General features: G+C 35.5%; 2 pseudogenes; one reads left to right on the top strand and one right to left on the bottom strand.

Moving 5' to 3' along the window:
- The first annotated feature begins 1396 nt into the window (after positions 1–1396).
- Positions 1397–3427, top strand: LOC120140341 (annotated as a pseudogene).
- A 2127-nt stretch (positions 3428–5554) lies between these two features.
- Positions 5555–6870, bottom strand: LOC120140234 (annotated as a pseudogene).
- Positions 6871–11036: the final 4166 nt, after the last annotated feature.

Raw genomic sequence — 11036 nt, 5'->3', positions numbered from 1 at the left:
ATGCTAGATGAAAGTTTCTCATAGCATTCTCGTCCATTTCGATCCATTTGTTGTCATCTGTGAAATCCACCGACCTTTCACTGATAGCTGCTAGACAACCGTCTTTCCTCAGGATGGCTTTCATCTTCAATTTTCACAATGAGAAATTTCTCCCATTGAACTTTTCAATATCAAATTTTGTTGTCATAGCTTCTGTTACGGATAGCTCCCACTATTTCACTATCGTGAATAGTTCTCTATAACCTTCAAAGAATGGATAATACCTTCTTACTTTCTTATGTTGGAGGATCCACCTTTTGGTGGCAGCCACAAAGACAATAAGCATATATTACACACTCAAATCTGGCTCGGATACTAATTGTTGCGGAAGACGGCTATCAGATAGAGCAAAATCACAACTGATAATTTGAGAAAATAAAAATGAACATAAAAGAGACACAAAATTTAAGTGAAAAAACCCCTAAATAATATAGGGTAAAAACCACGGGCAACGGTAGAAGAATTTCACTATGAGAAAATAGGAATTACAACTTCTCTCGATCTACCAAGGAGAAAACAATGATAATTCTCTCTTGATAAAAAGGAGAAAACAACTCTCAAGAAACTTCTAATTCTCTCTAGTATTGGAAGAAAGCTAGAATGTTTTAGGATGGTTTTGAAGCTAAATGAGCTAGGGTATTTATAGTTGAAACTTAAGGACTAATTTGTAAATACCCTAAATTATAATGACTAAATTATGATTTTACCATAAAAAATCAATATTTTTGCACCTTTCGGTGCCCCCTTTGACAAATCAATTGGTGCTTTCGGTGCACATGGCACCGTTTTTCAACAAATGAGACGAGACAACTATTCGAGATCGACTCGGTCAAAGCTCGATCAACACTCGAATCGAATGAACTCGACTCGAATTCTTAACGAGCTACTTAATACTCAACTCGAAAAGCTCGCGAGCTTCTCGAAAATATAATTTTAGATTTTTTTAAATTACATTATTAAAAATACATTATTGATAATTATAATTTTTTAAAAATATATTTTTTAAATGTAATATAAGATTTTTATAAGTTCAAATTCCAGTTTGAGTTCGAACTTGAATCGAGCTCAAAATCGAGCTCGAGTCGAGCTCAAAATCGAGCTCTTGAATTTTTTTTGAGTTCGAGCCTTTTCGAGTTCGAGTCGAGTTTCAATATTATATTTCGAGTTCGAACTGAGTTTGATAATTTTTAACTCACGAGTTTTCGAGTCGAGTCTAATTTTAAACTTTTCGAGTTCAAGTCGAGCTCAGCAATACTCGAGCTCGACTCGGCTCGTTTACAACCCTACTCAGCACCCTCAGTTGCAATAAAATAATAAGCCTGTAGCATCAAAGGGTAACAATTTTGAACAATCCGAAATGATGAATCCAGAATGTAAATTAATAGCAAGAAAAGACAGAGATACTCTTCAATATCTCTGCGTTTTCAATTTTGAGAGGTAATGTTTCATCCATTTTTGCTTCGATTTGGTCCTTGTACATGAATCTCTAGGAGTGATCGTTGAATTATTTTTTAGTTATGTCAAAGAGCGTGCTGACGAATCCAACAAAGAAATCTTACTTGAAAGGTTATTGTAGCAGATGAAGGATGCTTAGATATAAGGATTGTGTAGGGAGGTGGGATGCTTAGATTTGGGATTTTAATAATCTAATGACCATCTTTGTTTTCCCTATAACATGCCAGATAACGGCCTTATGTTTTACCGTTTTATCATTAGTAAGGAGTATTTTAATATAAAAATATTGTATTAGTTTTTAAGATTATCTTTTCAATGAATATATATATTTGGGTATTTTCCAGAGTCAGGACTCGGTGCAATGTATCAAGTAAGCAATGGCTACGTTAGATGATGACATTAGGGTTGACTGCTCGGCGTTCTAGCCCTGCAAGCAACAAACAAACTAACGTGAATTTCCCATTGGTTTTTCTTTCTTTTTTAATTGCAGAAATATTATAATCTAATTGTTGATCTTGTGTCTAATTTATAAGATTCTGATTTATAACTTTTCCATTCAGAGTTGAAGCTCACCCACTTTTCTCATCATTTATTCCAAAGGAGCAGATCAACTAGATTGGTTTCTGCTGAAAACCAAGCTGCTGTATCTTATCCTTGAGACTGAAAGAAAGGCAAGGGACCACGAATGAGGTGAGTCACCGAAGGATCAAACAAATGGGATATGGCTGCACATAGCAGAGCAAGGGACAGGCCCTCTAGTTCTATTGCTGCATGGGTTCCAGAAATATGGTATTCATGGCGCCACCAAATCACTTTCTTGGCTAATCACGGTTACCATGTAGTTGCTCCTGATTTGAGAGGCTATGGAGACTCGGATTCCCCACCTAGTCCAACCTCCTACACTAATATGCACCTTGTTGGGGACATCATTGGCCTGCTTGACCATTTTGGGGAACTACAGGTTGTTTCCACTTCCCTTGAACATGATGCTTCTCTGTTGCCAATTTGTATTGTGTTAAAAGCAAATCTGTTAACAGTTTTGAATTATTATTTATGGCAAGGCTTTTGTCGTGGGACATGACTGGGGAGCTGTTATCGGCTGGCACTTATCCCTGTTTAGGCCTGAGAGAGTCAAAGGATTGATTAACATATCTGTTCCATACTATGGAAGAACCCGGATGCCAAACTTGCTGAATTCTTAATCTCAACATTTGGAGATGGATTTTACATTTCCCAATTTCAGGTAAATTCTGTCTGGTTCGGATGTTCATAAGGTCGTTGATGTTAATTTGTTTTGAATAGGAACCGGGAAGAGCGGAGAGGGCATTTGCCAGGTATGATTGCTTGACAGTGATAAAGAAGTTCTTGCTGATTACTCATACTGATAATCTGATAGCTCCTCCTGGAATGGAGATTATTGATTATCTGGAGATACCGTCACCGTTACCGCCATGGATTACTGGAGATGAACTGCAGGTTTTTGCTGACAAGTTTCGGGAATCTGGCTTCATCGGAGCTTTTAATTACTACCGTGCTATGGACTTGTAAGTTCTGATGTTTTGCTTAGTATCATTTGTCCGAAATGGATGACTTGGTGTGTTCTCTTGTCATGGTAGAGATAATGTTCAAATTGTTAAAACAGGAATTGGGAGCTTACTCACCCTGGCAAGGATAAAAAATCAGTGTTCCGGTCAAATTTATGGTAGGTGAGAATGATATTGGTTTTGAAATCAATGGCACAAGACAATACGTACAGGGAAGTGAGTTCAGGAGGCTTGTTCCCAACCTGGAAGTTGTTATTCTAGATGGTCATCATTTTCTACAAGAAGAAAAACACCACCAAGTCTCGGAGGAAATTCTATCGTTTCTTCGCAATTTCCTGCAGAATAGCCGACTTCTCTGGTTTTTCACCATGATTTTCCCGAGAAAATAACTAGCCTCTGTATGCCGTCTTCCCCTGTATGCTTGTCTAGTGTGTTGTGTAGTGGGAAAGTAGTTGAAATTACCACAAATAATAAGCAAGTTAATCTTCAGTGACTCCACATGCATCAAAATCAGTGAGTCCACATTTTCATAAACCATTTGAAAACGCCATGCACTTCTTGCCCATTTCCCCCCAAGAGAAAATCAAGCGAAGTTGAAAGCAAAAAAACACAATCAGTTCATGAAATTGTACAATATAAGCAGATTTTTTGTTTGTACCAAAATTTGCCATAGTTCAACTCCATATACGTGACTAAGAAAAGCTTTAAAAATTCTCTACCAGTTCACACACCATAACCGAACTTTAATCCATGTAATATAATCTTTTTCCTTCCTCAGGTAAAGCCCATTTGAACTTGCAACTATGTGAAGCTCAAATTTCATAAAATTATGAATATAAACTTTACTCATATAATCAGAGCTTAAGAAAACAGAGTAAAAAATGAACAATGAATCAAAGTTATGTCTTGAATTTTTCAAAAATAAATTTTATTCAAAATAAAATTTGCAATAATGATAAATAAGGTTGAATCAATATGTAATGATGTTAGGTTAATTTATAACAATAAATAAAATAAAGATTTTATACTATAATATAATATAAATTAAATGAAAGGATTTAATTAAAATAATAATTAAAATTCAATATCAATATATTTCCTCCGTTCTTCCGTTTTCATAGCGCCACTCTCTTTTTGCCTCTTTGGTTTAGCTTCCCATCATCAAGAGCCTTCCTTCGTGCTCAAGGTATTTTCTTTTTCTCTCTCTCTCTCTCTCTCTCTTTTCATCTAAATTTCTTATCATAATCTTGAAGTCCATTTCTACAACAATGGATTATGTATGCCTTGGAACAATTGGAACCGATGATGCTGCTTATTGTCACTTAAGCAAAAGCAGTAAAGTGTGCAACTGCTCTATTAGCTGGAGAAACAGGTCTCGATATAGACCTTAATGCTCTCGATCCAGAGTTTGGTTCAACTCTACTGCTTATTAGTTAGTTGACTTATATATTCGCAATGGAGCTCGGTCGGACATCATATGTAAGGGCATGTTGCCTTTAAACAACGCTCTTCTCCGCATAAGGTATTGGTTTGGAATCATTTTGCAACTTGGTGAATTGTTCTACTGATCTGTTACATATAGAAGTAGGGTTGGGAAGTAGTGTATTAATAATCCATTTTCATTTATGTTTGCACGTTTGCTTTTTATTGCAGAGGGGGATATAAAAATGTCGATTTGTGGAATATGAAGATTTGAAATATCACTTCTTCTATGTTGCCTACCATCTTCTGCTTGCATTTGTCAATATTTAGAAATTAAAAGAAAAAACGTTAATTAGGGCTCCTGTCTTCAATAATATACAGTTTTTCTATTTTGTTTCAGATGGCTTCAGCTGAGAAATTGCTGAAACACCATCGCAGTTTCTGACATTATTAGGTAATTGCTTTAGCTGTTGCTTTGTTCTGTTACTGATTAGATTGTGAAGCAAACAATATGCAAGATCTTCATAGTTTTTTGTTTCAAATTTCAATTTGGCTTGTTATTTGGTTTAGTTCAGTGAGATCATGGGAGTGCAAGGAAAGAACAACGAATGTTGCCAGAGGGTTTATGCACAACTCCACAAGCCCTAGTGGTAAAAACGGGTCGGGTCAAATATGGTCTTGAAGTTCAACCCAAACTATTCAGCTTAAGCATCCCCAAACAAACTAATCAAATTGAAGGATGGTAGGTACTTGGACACAACTCAATCCATGTCGATTAGGGTCGTAAAAAAATCGAGTTTAAATGAATAAAGATGTTTTAAGAGTAAGCAAGAGTTTCAAGAGAACTCATGTCTAAGTCCTTGCCGAAAAATACAAATAAATTGCAGAAATGAAATTATATTTCCATTTGAAAGAAGGAAAGCAAACAATAACACGGAACGGAGAAGGCATACAAACTTTACATCCTCTCTAAAAATATAAAATTTATATATTTTTTAAATATTTTTATTAAAAATATGTTTTCGTTACCTAAAATTTTATAAATTCTCTCGTAATTTTATAGGTTCATCCCTAACATGAAATCTTGCTTGAAGACTATATTAATAAGTATTAACCTTCCTGCAGTTCTTTCTGATCTCACCCTTATAACCTGTCAATGGTGAGATATTTCCCACCTTAATCATGGACTCTGCAAATTGTTCAAAGAAAGTTGCTGGTTGTAAGCGTATTTCTTCACCAACTCCCTTGAAACATCATTTTTGGTAAACAGAACTTGGTCAGAGCTCAATAAACCCTTGTAAGCCAACAATTTCTTGAAGTAGCTGTTATCAAACTTCACTGGGCTCACAAAATCTAACGAAACAGGTTCTGGTCACCTCCTGATCTCGGACAATGGGTGCCCAAGTAAGCAGCATATGATTGATCGAGTGTGTCGTCTGGTTTTCCATTGCTGATTGGTTGTAAAGTCTCTGCCTGAAGCTGGTGCATCGAGCATATCCTAGAGTGTGGCTCCCTGCATGATAAAAAAAGAACCATGTGGGGACATTTGATCATGTTGTTAATGTTTTGCCTTCTTAAGAACATCAATGCAAGAATACCAGTCGAGTAAGTTTACCAGAAAGTGCGACAAGATCAACGATGTCGAGGCCTTGTAGCTTGAACTTGGTGAGAATAGTTTGAAATGTGTTGTTTGGAGCAGGGATATTGTTGTTAGAGCCACTCAAGCTAGCACCTTTGGAGTCCCTTCTTCCAAGGGGGACTTCCCAGTTAGGTCCACCGGTCTGCAAATCCGAAAGAAGTTTAAATTCGAAGCAAGCTATGGCTAATTAGAGCATCGGGTGAAACTTACAAGAACAGTAGAATCTCTAGCAGCTAGCGCCATAATATCAGCACACGATACTGTGTGAGGACACTCTTTCTCTATTGCAGCTTTGATTTTATCTATGACTTCGAATCCCCTAGCCGAATCGCGGTTAGGGTTCGAGCTCTTTTCGCTAATTATGTCCCCGCTGCTGTCTAGCAAGATCGATGCATCACAACCCTGTCCCAGAAACAAGGTTTCAAGGGCATTTATTACTATGTGATATACTAAAAGTAGTGTCATATGTGGCAACATATAGAACAAGACCTTGACAAAGCAGTCATGGAAGTGTAGCCTAAGCAATGAAGCAGCCATACGAGGATCCTCTGCAACAGATTTGGCTACAAAGTTTTTGCGATCTCTTGAGCTTTCGGACACGAGCGGTAGTAAAACTGAGGGTAGAGGTATCCTCCTCCTGCTGCGTTGCCGTAGAACAAAGGGGAGCAAAGGAAAGAAGAGAAAGAAGAGTGATAAAACCCATGGAATAAGCCATATTGGTTCTAATAGCTTTGTTTATGGTTCTAGACCAAAATCTAGACAATTGAAAGTTGAGAAGAGCTAAAATATGAAGAGAAATGTACAAAACATGCTTGTGATGAGGGATTTTTAAAGGAGAAATGGGTTGAATGGTGGGAAAATTGATGAAAAGAAGATTAGGTAAACTGGCTTTGTATCAATCAAAAATAGGGAAAGATATGTAAAGGTTGGAGTTAGTAGCAATATGCGAATATTTGCATGGCGATGGTGACCAATTCACATGAAATGTATTAGTTATAAGCAAAACATCATATAACAAAGCAAGCTTTTGGATTAGTTCATTACATAACTTTTAATCATGTAATTGAGTTCGGGCGGTCGGGAGTCTATTCTATCATTTTTTTCATTGGTTTTTCCATTTGTATGTGATTTATTGATAGGTTAATCTAAATCAGATACTGCATAGATCTATTATAGTATATACTCTATCAACCCAGTTAACTCCATTAACAACACATCAAGATTCGAACTTCTAACCTTACTCAAAGGATTTAGAGTCTCATCCTACTAAATCCACTATCAAATGTTATAAAATATATTCTATAAAAATATTCAGAATTCAACAAATCTAACCTAGTTCTTTTAAAATTAAACTACAACAATAATAATAATAATCCTTAAAAATAAAAACTATATTTATGTCATAATCAAATGCATAAAAATTTGTTTATAATATTGTTATGTTATTTTTTTTATGTTTATAGTATTATTATAATTCGAATTAGCTTGTAAATGGTCTCAAAAATACATTTTCATTTGTTTTCCATTCGAGTTTTGTAACATAACAACATTATAAACAAAATTTTATGCATTTGATTATGATATAGATTTATATTTTTTATATTTTTATTTTTAAAGGAATATTAATAATAAATTTATTATTATGATTTAATATTACATAAATTCTAATAGTTCTAGGTTAGATTTATTGAGTTCTATATATTTTTCGGTGAATCAAACACTAGATTCATTTTAGGAATGTCAAAAAGGAGTGAGTTATAAATTTTATGGCTTAATAGTTGACAACGACAATGGACAATGCCGATCGACGATGATCAACAGTGATAGTGGTGAGTGGTGGCGGCGACGAGAGATTTTGGTCGAATTCAGGGTCAAATTAATATTTTATCTGAAGTTTAAGGGTCAAAATGAGACTTCATCTAGAGTTCAAGGTCTAACTAGTATTCAATCTAAAGTTCAATGGCAAAATTAAAAATTAAACCCTTTTGACTAACTTGTCACCTTATCAAACTAACAAGAATTAATAACTTAGACCAAAATTTAATAAATTAATAACGTAAGTGACCAAAACTTAATTTTTTTAATTTAATGAGAAAAAATGTGCAAATATGAAAGGAAAGCAATCAATCCAATAGTTTACCCTTCTTGTTGTCATGCTTGCATACTCACACGGTCATGCTTTAATTTTTTTTTGAACAATTCCTATAATCTAGGGAAAATGAGAAATGTCATCTGAGAGCTTTTAACCACTCATTTTAGAGATTGTTAACGGTCATGCTTGAATCTTTAAAATATTTCTTATATTATACATTCATATCATAAGCTTCATGTAATATAATCCGTACATCTTTGTTTTAGCTCGACGATATAATTTTTTAAGCATTGGCTCGACGGTATAATATAAACAAATATTAATTCCATAAAATATAACTCAAACAATTATGAGATCAGATTTTATCATATCACAGTCAATAGGTTAATTTTCAGCTCAGACTATCGCCCATTTTTTAACAGAAAATGATAAGTTTGGAACATCTGAACATATGATTAGTCATGTGATCATTTTGTAACTTTTAATAGTTAGATGACTCAACAGAACAAAGTCATGTAATCGATGAACCATTTTGTAACTTTTAACAGTCGGGGACTCAACAAAACATTATCTTATTATCGAGAGACTCAACAAAACATCGCCTATAACGAGAGGACCATTTGTGTTCTTTACCCACTAAAATATATATGGAATTTATCCAATTAAAACTCAAGTATATTTCCTTTAATGATTTAATTGCTCTATACTTTCCAATTTGTTTAGGTTCAAATACACTCTTGGCAATTTTTTTTGAGAAAATCGCCTCAGTGACCAAAAAAAAGTTATAATATACGATTTTAACCAACTTTTTTTGGATTTGCCAAAATGACCAACAAAATCGCAACGCGAAATAAAAATCGCAACGCGATCCCCAGAATCGCAAATCAGTTTCCAAAATCGCAACGCGATTCTTGAAAATCGCGATGCGATAGTACAAATTCGCATTGCGATTTCAATAATCGCAACGCGAATGAAAATCGCAACGCGAACACATAAATCGCAACGCTATCCGTAAATCGCAACGTGTATCCGTAAATCGCAACGCGTATGGGTAAATCGCAATGCGTATCCGTATATCGCAACGCGTATCCGTAAATCGCAACGATAATACATAAAATCGCAACGCGTATCCGTAAATCGCAACGTGTATCCGTAAATCGCAACGCGTATCCGTAAATCGCAATGCGTATCCGTAAATCGCAACGCGTATCCGTAAATCGCAACGATAATCCGTAAATCGCAACGCGTATCCGTAAATCGCAACGATAATCCGTAAATCGCAACGAGAATCTGTAAATCGCAACGATAATCCGTAAATCGCAACGAGAATCTGTAAATCACAACACTGAAATTTTGGGTATATAACACTGAAATCATAAACTAAATCCCTAAATCGCAACTCATTCCATCTCCATCTATCACTCTCCGGCGACATCCGTTCCTATATCCAACGACATCCTTCCCAATCCGGCAACAGGTTTAGTTTCGCAGCTCGTCTGTTTAGTAAATTAATTTACAACCATGAAATCATCTGATCATGTTTGGATAGATTTGTGTTTTGGAGGGTCATGGGATAATGTTCATGGTGTTTTACAATATATGCCTTTACCCATGAATCTTCAACTAAAATTGTCTTTACAAAAGTTAACTTATGAAACTCTAATGCTACGTGTTTCAAATAATTGAATTTAGAGCCCCTAAGTGGATTTAGGCTATCTTATCAGAGAAATGGTAAAGTTTATTGTTAACCGACAATGAAGATGTTGAACGATTCATTGCTTACATTAGTGTTTCACAAGATGATGTTACATTGTATGTTGTTGAACCTAGAAGTAGTATTGTTGGGTCAGTAGCGGGTAGTAATCAACTAAGTTTTTCTCAAAACCCACAACCTTTCTCTAATCCAAATCCCAATCAACTTTCGCACCAAATTCCGGTTTTCGTATTGACCAGTTAGACGATGATGACCAACAGAAAAAATTGTGAGTACTAGTCAGTATTCGAAATTTGGTCTTGGTCAATATCCGGACTTTGATATTGGTCAATACACGGATTTTGATGATGTTTCAGAAGAAAACAGACCATGTGTGTAATGATTTAATATTGGTCATACCCGAATTTTGATGATGAAACACCCGTGCCGAGGAAGATGTTGTTGATGATAATGAGGAGGAAGTTACGACTGTGAATGAACATGTTGAACATCCATTCTGTAATTCATATAATCCTGAAGAAGAAAAGAAGAAAGAAAAGTCCCCGAAGAAAAGAAAATGCCACGGGAGTATAACTGGAATATGCCAGAATTACTTCAGTTACCGGAAGAAGAGTTGGCAAAGAAAGCAGTTGATTGTTACACAAAGTTATTCGTGTCAAGAAGATGATTGTTTTGATACAAAGGAAGACTTGAAGATAGCTTTGTATACAAATGTGTGGAAGATGGCTATCAACTAAAGTTAACAAATCAAGCAAAGATCGTTTCGAAACAAGGTGTATGATTGACAAAACTACGTGGCGTATGATTGCAAAGAGAATAAAGATTGCAAAATGTTCAAGTAGGACTTTTATTGATAAACATACATGTTCAAGAACCCTCGTTTTTCCTCACCATAGACAGGCAAACAAAAGGTGTTGGGTGGTTTTCTGGCTGAGTTATGTTTTTGAATGGCAGGGTATATCGGGGACATGAAATATGACTGACATGATGCTCGGTTCAAGATTAGTATATCATATTCTCAAGCTTGAGAGCCAAATGTTATGCCTTGGAATTGTTGAGGGGGTCGCCAGAAGCATCGTTTGCCCAACTGCCGGCTTATTGTCACAATTTAAAGCTGAAAAATCCTGGTCG

The sequence above is a fragment of the Hibiscus syriacus genome, unplaced genomic scaffold, assembly GCF_006381635.1.
Source record: "Hibiscus syriacus cultivar Baekdansim isolate YM2019G1 unplaced genomic scaffold, ASM638163v2 tig00110783_pilon, whole genome shotgun sequence".
Taxonomy (NCBI): Eukaryota; Viridiplantae; Streptophyta; class Magnoliopsida; order Malvales; family Malvaceae; genus Hibiscus; species Hibiscus syriacus.
This window is presented reverse-complemented; position numbering and strand designations above follow the sequence as displayed.